This window comes from Chenopodium quinoa, unplaced genomic scaffold (genome assembly GCF_001683475.1).
Source record: "Chenopodium quinoa cultivar QQ74 unplaced genomic scaffold, ASM168347v1, whole genome shotgun sequence".
Lineage (NCBI taxonomy): Eukaryota > Viridiplantae > Streptophyta > Magnoliopsida > Caryophyllales > Amaranthaceae > Chenopodium > Chenopodium quinoa.
Genome location: NW_018742468.1, coordinates 30,387 through 41,688, shown reverse-complemented (window position 1 = coordinate 41,688; position 11,302 = coordinate 30,387). Strand labels below are relative to the sequence as shown.

The following is an 11,302-nucleotide window of genomic DNA, read 5'->3' as shown; positions in this document are numbered from 1 at the left end:
GGCAAGAATGCAAAACTGATGCAGAGCAGAGCACGGTGACATTGGTGGCAATGGTGTTTGTCTTTGTAGTATCAAATGCCATTTCCCCACCCAAGCTGATGTCCTCATTGCCGATGGCAGCTCACCTAAAATTGGAATAATCAACCCAAGATTGTAATTCAAGTCCTATAGTTCTATTTCACAACAAATTTCAACCCAATTCGGATACTACCCTTCTCTGTACAATATCCAAGCAAATTCAAGAGGTTCCTGTGATGCAACCTTCCTAACAGCTTAACCTGAGAAACAAGAGCATGCAATAAAAGAAGGTGAGATCAAGAATCAATCAGCAAAATAACTACAGCATAAAAAGAGACAGCAACTTGTCTACCACACAGGACATATAAGGATGAACCTTGGTATAGATTATATGCCGCTAAGAAGCTGCACTGATTAAAATATGACATTACCTCTGTTTCAAATTCTCGCTCCCCTTGCTTTGAATCAGTTGCCAGCACCTTCACAGCAACTATTTCACCAGTTGACATTTGAGCTTTGTACAGAGGACCATATGCACCCTGGCCAACCAATGTTGTGAAATTCTGAGTCGCCTTCTGCAAATCCCTACAAAAGAAGTAGCCAGCTTATACTCTTATAGTCATCAAGTAAAGTGCAATCAGAGTTCTTTTCAGATCAGTAGTTTCACCATGATTTGAATCTACAAGAAATTACTCTCCAACAAGGATAGATTGACAAAGAGGGTGGAGAAAGAGAGCACTTGAGATACTGAGACCAAAAATCATATTAAGATGTAAATTATACTTGAATTATACATTCTTAGCAAAGCAATGACACCAGCCAAACACAGTAATATGACATTATAAGCTGTAATGAGGTCTACTACGACAATTATTTATTACCATAAGAAAGCAATTAATACCTCCTTTTACGATTCTCACGTAAATTACAAAGAATCAAAACAGCAGCATATATGTAATAAAATCTAACACCAAGATTCAAGCATCAAGTTATGAAACATAATTGATTTGTTAGTAACATTTACAAAATCCATTGATCAATCTATAAAAATGGCACTAATCGGACTGATAAGATTTCTCATCTTCACTACCCAATTCGGTTTTATCCCTATGATCACATAAAGAGGATTGCCAATTCCTTATTTTTAATGTCTCAACGGAATAATTTTAACATTGTCACTAAAAACTTAAGTAAATTTCGGAAAGCAAACCTGTAAGCAAACTCAAGTATACCAGATGCAGAAACAACATTACTTCTCTTAAAGCCGTCAAGCCACAAAGACATCCCACTGACACTTTTTCTGTATCGTCTTGGAGATTTAGGGCCAAGGGTAACACTCATTCCATAAAACAAATTAACATTAAAATAGTTCATCAAAACAACTTATTTTTTTTTTTTTTTTTTTTTTTTTACCAAATGATCCATTTACACAGAGCAATTACAACTTACAATCACCGAAGCATGGCAACAGTTTAAAGGTTTTTCGACTTTCCATGGAACCGAATTATCAAATGTACTCAACATAATTCCGTACTTCCTTTGTGTATTCGTAAAATAGTTGTATAAAAATAGATAAGCAAGCTAAGGAGTTGACCTGAGCAGAAGATATGGCATAAGCATTGAGCTCACTGTCAATGTAGTAGTAGCTAACACACAAATCATCTCCCTGATAACATCATCAACAAAACATATCACAACACTTATACGATTGTACCACAAATCCACAATGTGCATTCCGTAACCCGGTCATCATTTCGATTTATATCATTGCTCTTTATGTCTCTCTAAACACCGAAAAATAAGAAACCTGCACATCCTTAACCTCCCCACTAACAACATCCTTCACCTTGAACCCTCCCAAAACCCTATTCTCCTGTCTATCTCTTGACTGTGTTTCAGCCCAACAACCACTCCCCAACCCAGCCCCGACAGCCACCCCCTCCCTCTGCACCACCACCAAAACCACCCTCCTTCCAGAGCCACATAAGCGCAATAGACCCCCCGCCCCAGCCCCACCAACGAAACCGCCCAAAACTTGATTTCCTTAACCCGAAACCACCCTAACTCCCATCCCTTTCCCCACCAGAAACCCCCACCCCTTTCCCTGACCCGAAACTGCTGTAGACTCGAAACTCTACCCCTGAAACCAGTCCCCCACCCCCAGAATTTGTGAATTTGTGTTTTTCCTATAAAATAAAATAAATAAACTAAAATTCACAAATTAGCAACCAAAATTGACTCAATTATCAAACTAGACTCCAAAAATTACGTTAAATTCTTCGACTTTGTATAACCAATAGTTCAATTTTCCAACTTCGAATAACCCTAAATTGAGTATATACTAACAATTAAATACATGATTAACACTAGATTGTCAAAATTAATATTAGATGATTAAAGAAAAAGAAGCATCTAACCTTAGAGACTGCTTCAATGGAGGAGAGAAAGCTCATAAGCCCCTTCAATGGAGAATTTCGAGTACGCTTAAATGGAGGAGAGAGAGAGGAAAGAGTACAGCGAGAAACGCTTAAATGGACGAGGGAGAGAGGAAGGAGTACGACGAGAAAGATATGAAGGAGTACAGAGAGGTTCGTTTTAATGGAGGAGAGGGAGAGGAGAGAGAGGTAGCGCAGACGAGAGAGGAGGAAAGATCAAGGAATTGAAGGAGAAAGAAAGAAGAATATAAGCGGTTTTTTTTTATTTCATAACACTTTTCCCACCGGTTTTGTTAGAACCGGTGCGAGAAACATACTTTTCCCACCGGTTTTGTTAGACCCAGTGGCAAATCCATTTTCCCTCTTTTTTTTTTTTTTTTATAAAACAAAACTTTTCCCACCGGTTTTAAAGAACTGGTGGCAAAAGGGGGATGCCTTTTTCAATTTTTCTACTAGTGAAAGCTAATTGAATCAAATGAAAGTCAAACACATTCAAACAAATCTTTTTGAATAAAATAAAAGTAAAATGCATTCAACAAAGCTAATTCAATGAAATGAAAGTCAAACACAGTCAACCAAAGCTTTTTGATTGAAATTAAAGTCTAATACATTCAACAAAGCTAATTTAATTAAATAAAAGTCAATTGCATTCTACAAAGCTAATTGAATCTAATGAAAGTCATACACATTCAAACAAAGCTAATTGAATCAAATGAAAGTCAAACACATTCAAACAAAGTTAATTGAATCAAATAAAAGTCAAACACATTCAAACAAAGCTTTTCGAATCAAATGAAAGTCAAATGCATTATACAAAGCTAATTGAATAATATGAAAGTCAAACACATTCAAGCAAAGCTAATTGAATCAAATGAAAGTCAAACACATTCAAACAAATCTTTCAAAATCAAATACAAGTCAAATGCATTCAATAAAGCTAATTGAATCTAATGAAAGTCAAACACAGTCAACCAAAGCTTTTTGATTCAAATTAAAGTCTAATGCGTTAAACAAAGCAAATTGAATCAAATGAATGCCAAACACATTCAAACAAAGCTAATTGAATCAAATGAAAGTCAAACACATTCAAACAAAGCATTTTTAATCAAATTAAAGTCTAATGCATTCAACAAACCTAATTGAATCAAATGAAAGTCAAATGCATTCTATAAAGCTAATTGAATCAAATGAAAGTCAAACACATTCTACCACAGCTTTTTTAATCAAATGAAAGTCAAATGCATTCATCAAAGCTAATTGAATCGAATGAAAGTCAAACACATTCGAACAAACCTATTTGAATCAAATAAAAGTCAAATGCATTCATCAAAGCTAATTGAATCAAATAAAAGTCAAATGCATTCATCAAAGCTAATTGAATCGAATAAAAAACAAACAAATTTAAACAAACCTAATTGAATCAAATGAAAGTCAAACACATTCAAACAACGATTTTTGAATTAAATGAAAGTCAAATGCATTCAACAAAGCTAATTGAATCAAATGAAAGTAAAAAAAAAAATCAAACAAAGTTACTTGAATCAATTGAAAGTTAAACACATTCAAACAAAGCTTTTCGGATCAAATGAAAGTCAAATGCATTCTACAAAGCAAATTCAATCAAATGAAAGTCAAACACATTCAAGCAAACCTAATTGAATGAAATGAAAGTCAAACACATTCAAACAAATCTTTTTGAATCAAATTAAAGTCAATCACATTCAAACAAAGCTTATTAAATCAAATGAAAGTCAAACACTTTCAAACAAAGCTTTTTGAATCAAATGAAAGTCAAATGCATTCAATAAAGCTAATTGAATCAAATGAAAGTCAAACACATTCAAACAGAGCATTTGAATCAAATGAAAGTCAAATGCATTCATCAAAGCTAATGCAATTGAATGAAAGTCGAACACATTCAAACAAACCTAATTGAATCAAATAAAAGTCAAATGCATTCATCCAAGCTAATTGCATCAAATAAAAGTCAAATGCATTCATCAAAGCTAATTGAAACGAATATAAATCAAACACATTCAAACAAACCTAATTGAATCAAATGAAAGTTAAAACATTCAAACAAAGCTTTTTGAATCAAATTAAAGCCAAATGCATTCAACAAAGCTAATTGAATCAAATGAAAGTCAAACACATTCAAACAAAGTTAATTGAATCAAATGAAAGTCTAACACATTCAAACAAAGCTTTTTGAATCAAATGAAAGTCAAATGCATTCTATAAAGCTAATTGAATCAAATGAAAGTCAAACACATTCAAGCAAAGCTAATTGAATCAAGTGAAAGTCAAACACTTTCAAACAAAGCTTTCTAAATCAAATGAAAGTTTAATGCATTTAACAATGCTAATTTAATCAAATAAAAGTCAAATGCATTCTACATAGCTAATTGAATCAAATGAAAGTCAAACACATTCAAGCAAAACTAATTCAAACAAATGAAAGTCAAACACATTCAAACAAATCTATTTGAATCAAATGATAGTCAAACACAGTCAACCAAAGATTTTTTATTCAAATTAAAGTCTAATGCATTCAACAAAGCTAATTCAATCAAATGAAAGTCAAATGCATTCTACAAAGCTAATTGAATCAAAAGAAAATCAAACACATTCAAAAAAAGCTAAATGAATCAAATGAAAGTCAAACACATTCAAACAAACCTAATTGAGTCAAATGAAAGTCAAACACATTCAAACAGTGCTTTTTGAATCAAATGAAAGTCAAGTGCATTCATTAAAGCTATTTGAATCGAATAAAAGTCAAACACATTCAAACAAACCTAATTGAATCAAATGAAAGTCAAACATATTCAAACAAAGGTTTTTTAATCAAATGAAAGTTAAATGAATTCATTCAAGCTAATTGAATCAAATGAAAGTCAAAAACATTCAAATAAACCTTTTTGAATCTAATTAAAGTCTAATGCATTCTACAAAGCTAATTGAATCAAATTAAAGTCTAATGCATTCTACAAAGCTAATTGAATCAAATGAAAGTCAAACACATTTAAACAAAGCTTTTTGAATCAAATTAAAGTCTAATGAATTAAACAATGCTAATTGAATCAAATGAAAGTCAAACACATTCAAACAAAGCTTTTTGAATTAAATGAAAGTCAAATGAATTCAACAAAGCTAATTGAATCAAATGAAAATCAAACACATTCAAACAAACCTAATTAAGTCAAATGAAAGTCAAACACATATAAACAAATCTTTTTGAATCAAATGAAAGTTAAATGCATTCATCAAATCTAATTGAATCAAATGAAAGTCAAACACATTCAAATAAACCAAATTGAGTCAAATAAAAGTCAAACACATTCAAACAGAGCTTTTTGAATCAAATTAAAGTCAAATGCATTCATCAAAGCTAATTGAATCGAATGAAAGTCAAATACATTCAAACAAACCTAATTGAATCAAATGAAAGTCAAACACATTCAAACAAAGGTTTTTGAATCAAATGAAGTCAAATGAGTTCATTCAAGCTAATTAAATCAAATGAAAGGCAAACACATTCAAATAAAGCTTTTTGAATCAAATTAAAGTCTAATGCATTCTACAAAGCTAATTGAATCAAATTAAAGTCTAATGCATTTAACAAAGCTAATTAAACCAAATGAAAGTCAAACACATTCATGCAAAGCTAATTGAATTAAATGAAGTTCAAACACATTCAAACAATTCTTTTTGAATGAAATAAAAGTCAAATGCATTCAATAAAGCTAATTGAATCAAATTAAAGTCAAACACAGTCAACCAAAACTTTTTGATTCAAATTAATTCAACAAATCTAATTTAATCAAATAAAAGTCAATTGCATTCTACAAAGCTAATTGAATCAAATGAAAGTCAAACACATTCAAACAAAGCTGATAGAATCAAATGAAAGTCAAACACATTCAAACAAAGCTTTTTGAATCAAATTAAAGCTAATGCATTAAACAAAGCTAATTGAATAACATGAAAGTCAAACACATTCAAAAAAAGCTAATTGAATCAAATGAAAGTCAAACACATTCAAACAAACCTAATTGAGTCAAATAAAACTCAAACACATTCAAACAGAGCTTTTTGAATCAAATGAAAGTCAAATGCATTCATCAAAGCTAATTGAATCGAATGAAAGTCAAACACATACAAACAAAGCTTTTAGAATCAAATTAAAGTCTAATGCATTCTACAAAGCTAATTAAATCAAATCAAAGTCAAACACAATTAAACAAAGCTATTTAAATCAAATGAAAGTCAAACACATTCAAACAAAGCTTTTTGAATCAAATGAAAGTCAAATGCATTCAACAACGGTAATTGAAACAAATGAAAGTTAAACACATTCAAACAAACCTAATTGAGTCAAATGAAAGTCAAACACATTCAAACAGAGCTTTTTGAATCAAATGAAAGTCAAATGAATTCATTCTAGTTAATTGAATCATATGAAAGTCAAACACATTCAAATAAAGCTTTTTGAATCAAACTAAAGTCTAATGCATTCTACAAAGCTAATTGAATCAAATGAATGTTAATAGCATTCTACAAAGCTAAACGAATCAAATGGAAGTCAAACACATTCAAACAAAGCTAATTGAATCAAATGAAAGTCAAACAAATTCAAACAAAGCTTTTTGAATCAAATTAAAGTCAAACACATTCAAAGAAAGCTTATTAAAACAAATGAAAGTCAAACACTTTCAAACAAAGCGTTTTAAATCAAATGAAAGTCAAATGCATTCAACAAAGCTAATTTAATCAAATGAAAGTCATATGCATTCTACAAAGCTAATTGAATCAAATGAAAGTTAAACACATTCAAGCAAAGCTAATTGAATTAAATGAAAGTCAAACACATTCAAACAAATCTTTTTGAATCAAATAAAAGTTGAATGCATTCAATAATGCTAATTGAATCAAATGAAAGTCAAACACAGTCAACCAAAGCTTTTTGATTCAAATTAAAGTCAAATACATTCAACAAAGCTAATTCAATCAAATAAAAGTCAATTGCATTCTACAAAGCTAATTGAATCTAATGAAAGTCAAACACAATTAAACAAAGCTATTTAAATCAAATGAAAGTCAAACATTTTCAAACAAAGCTTTTTGAATTAAATGAAAGTCAAATGAATTCATTCAAGCTAATTGAATCAAATGAAAGTCAAACACATTCAAATAAAGCTTTTTGAATCAAATTAAAGTCTAATGCATTCTACAAAGCTAATTGAATCGAATGAAAGTCAAACACAATTAAACAATGCTATTTAAATCAAATGAAAGTCAAACACATTCTAACAAAGCTTTTTGAATCAAATGAAAGTCAAATGCATTCAACAAAGCTAATTGAATCAAATGAAAGTCAAACACATTCAAAATAAGTTAATTGAATCAAATGAAAGTCAAACACATTCAAACAAAGCTAATTGAATTAAATGAAAGTGAAACACATTCAAACAAATCTATTTGAATCAAATGATAGTCAAATGCATTTAATAAAGCAAATTGAATTAAATGAAATTCAAACACATTCAAACAATTCTTTTTGAATCAAATAAAAGTCAAATGCATTCAATAAAGCGAATTGAATTAAATTAAAGTCAAACACAGTCAACCAAAACTTTTTGATTCAAATTAATTCAACAAATCTAATTGAATCAAATTAAAGTCTAATGCATTCAACAAAGCTAATTGAATCAAATGAAAGTCAAACACATTCAAGCAAAGCTAATTGAATTAAATGAAATTCAAACACATTCAAACAATTCTTTTTGAATCAATTAAAAGTCAAATGCATTCAATAAAGCTAATTGAATCAAATTAAAGTCAAACACAGTCAACCAAAACTTTTTTATTCAAATTAATTCAACAAATCTAATTTAATCAAATAAAAGTCAATTGCATTCTACAAAGCTAATTGAATCAAATGAAAGTCAAACACATTCAAACAAAGCTGATAGAATCAATTGAAAGTCAAACACATTCAAACAAAGCTTTTTGAATCAAATTAAAGCTAATGCATTAAACAAAGCTAATTGAATAACATGAAAGTCAAACACATTCAAAAAAAGCTAATTGAATCAAACGAAAGTCAAACACATTCAAACAAACCTACTTGAGTCAAATAAAACTCAAACACATTCAAACAGAGCTTTTTGAATCAAATGAAAGTCAAATGCATTCATCAAAGCTAATTGAATCGAATGAAAGTCAAACACATTCAAACAAAGCTTTTAGAATCAAATTAAAGTCTAATGCATTCTACAAAGCTAATTAAATCAAATGAAAGTCAAACACAATTAAACAAAGCTATTTAAATCAAATGAAAGTCAAACACATTCAAACAAAGCTTTTTGAATCAAATGAAAGTCAAATGCATTCAACAATGGTAATTGAAACAAATGAAAGTCAAACACATTCAAACAAACCTAATTGAGTCAAATGAAAGTCAAACACATTCAAACAGAGCTTTTTGAATCAAATGAAAGTCAAATGAATTCATTCTAGTTAATTGAATCATATAAAAGTCAAACACATTCAAATAAAGCTTTTTGAATCAAACTAAAGTCTAATGCATTCTACAAAGCTAATTGAATCAAATGAATGTTAAATGCATTCTACAAAGCTAAACGAATCAAATGGAAGTCAAACACATTCAAACAAAGCTAATTGAATCAAATGAAAGTCAAACAAATTCAAACAAAGCTTTTTGAATCAAATTAAAGTCAAACACATTCAAAGAAAGCTTATTAAAACAAATGAAAGTCAAACACTTTCAAACAAAGCGTTTTAAATCTAATGAAAGTCAAATGCATTCAACAAAGCTAATTTAATCAAATGAAAGTCATATGCATTCTACAAAGCTAATTGAATCAAATGAAAGTTAAATGCATTCTACAAAGCTAAACGAATCAAATGGAAGTCAAACACATTCAAACAAAGCTAATTGAATCAAATGAAAGTCAAACAAATTCAAACAAAGCTTTTTGAATCAAATTAAAGTCAAACACATTCAAAGAAATCTTTTTGAATCAAATAAAAGTTGAATGCATTCAATAAAGCTAATTGAATCAAATGAAAGTCAAACACAGTCAACCAAAGCTTTTTGAATCAAATTAAAGTCAAATACATTCAACAAAGCTAATTTAATCAAATAAAAGTCAATTGCATTCTACAAAGCTAATTGAATCTAATGAAAGTCAAACACAATTAAACAAAGCTATTTAAATCAAATGAAAGTCAAACATTTTCAAACAAAGCTTTTTGAATTAAATGAAAGTCAAATGAATTCATTCAAGCTAATTGAATCAAATGAAAGTCAAACACATTCAAATAAAGCATTTTGAATCAAATTAAAGTCTAATGCATTCTACAAAGCTAATTGAATCGAATGAAAGTCAAACACAATTAAACAAAGATATTTAAATCAAATGAAAGTCAAACACATTCTAACAAAGCTTTTTGAATCAAATGAAAGTCAAAGGCATTCAACAAAGCTAATTGAATCAAATGAAAGTCAAACACATTCAAACAAAGTTAATTGAATCAAATGAAAGTCAAACACATTCAAACAAAGCTTTTTGAATCAAATGAAAGTCAAATGCATTATATAAAGCTAATTGAATCGAATGAAAGTCAAACACATTCAAGCAAAGCTTTCTAAAACTAATGAAAGTTTAATGCATTCAACAAAGCTAATTTAATGAAATAGAAGTAAAATGCGTTCTACAAAGCTAATTTAATTAAATAAAAGTCAAACACATTCAAGCAAAGGTAATTGAATCAAATGAAAGTGAAACACATTCAAACAAATCTATTTGAATCAAATGATAGTCAAATGCATTTAATAAAGCAAATTGAATTAAATGAAATTCAAACACATTCAAACAATTCTTTTTGAATAAAATAAAAGTCAAATGCATTCAATAAAGCTAATTGAATCAAATTAAAGTCAAACACAGTCAACCAAAACTTTTTGATTCAAATTAATTCAACAAATCTAATTGAATCAAATTAAAGTCTAATGCATTCAACAAAGCTAATTGAATCAAATGAAAGTCAAACACATTCAAGCAAAGGTAATGATGTGGATTTAAACCCCTTAACTTAATAAAGAATCTAAAATCACACAAGTAACACAAGCCCTTCGAATTTCCTAAGAAAATCGAACAACTTAAGAATAACGAACCGGATATGACTTTGAAAACGACCACTCCTGGAACGAATTCAACGCCTCTCAAATTACCTAGACCACTCCTGGAACTAAGTACTTTGATGAACAAAACTTAGACTACTCCTAGAACTAAGAATTGAACGTTCTAATTATCAAAACAACTCCTTGAATTGAAAACTAGCAAAAGAATTTGTAAGCAATTAAGCAAAACAAACAATAAACTTGTATTGAATTTTCTGGTTTTGGTTGTGTATACAAAGCCACGAAAAATCCCTTATTTATAGACTAAACTAACTATTCCTAAGTCTATTCGAACTAGGAAAAAAAACCCTAGCCTTGATCCCCAAGTATCCTAGATAGAATAGGAAAACCAATTCTAATGGAACTAGGAAACTAGTAATAAGACTAGTTCTAATTAAACTAAAACTTCTTAAAACAATTCCTAATTGACTTAGAAATTATTTTAAACTAAAATAACAGAAATTAAGAAGATTCCTAATTGCTTAAACCAAGAAAAACCCTTTCAAGTGAAAGGTAAAAACTTGCAAGCAAAAACTCTAGAAAAAACTAAGTTAGGAAAATCTTTCTTTTCGTACTGCCGCCGAACCACCGTCTCACGCGCTGCCATCATCGACACGCGCCCCACCAACGTGTAGCTGGA

At 29.7% G+C, this 11,302-nt stretch overlaps 1 long non-coding RNA gene across 1 annotated transcript; it reads right to left on the bottom strand.

Annotated features, from left to right (window-relative positions):
* Positions 1-210: 210 nt before the first annotated feature.
* Positions 211-527, bottom strand: LOC110719052. The gene is made up of 2 exons (XR_002511005.1): positions 450-527; positions 211-278 (listed from the first exon to the last, which is right to left on the bottom strand). It is a non-coding gene; the product is annotated as an uncharacterized LOC110719052 (long non-coding RNA).
* Positions 528-11,302: the final 10,775 nt, after the last annotated feature.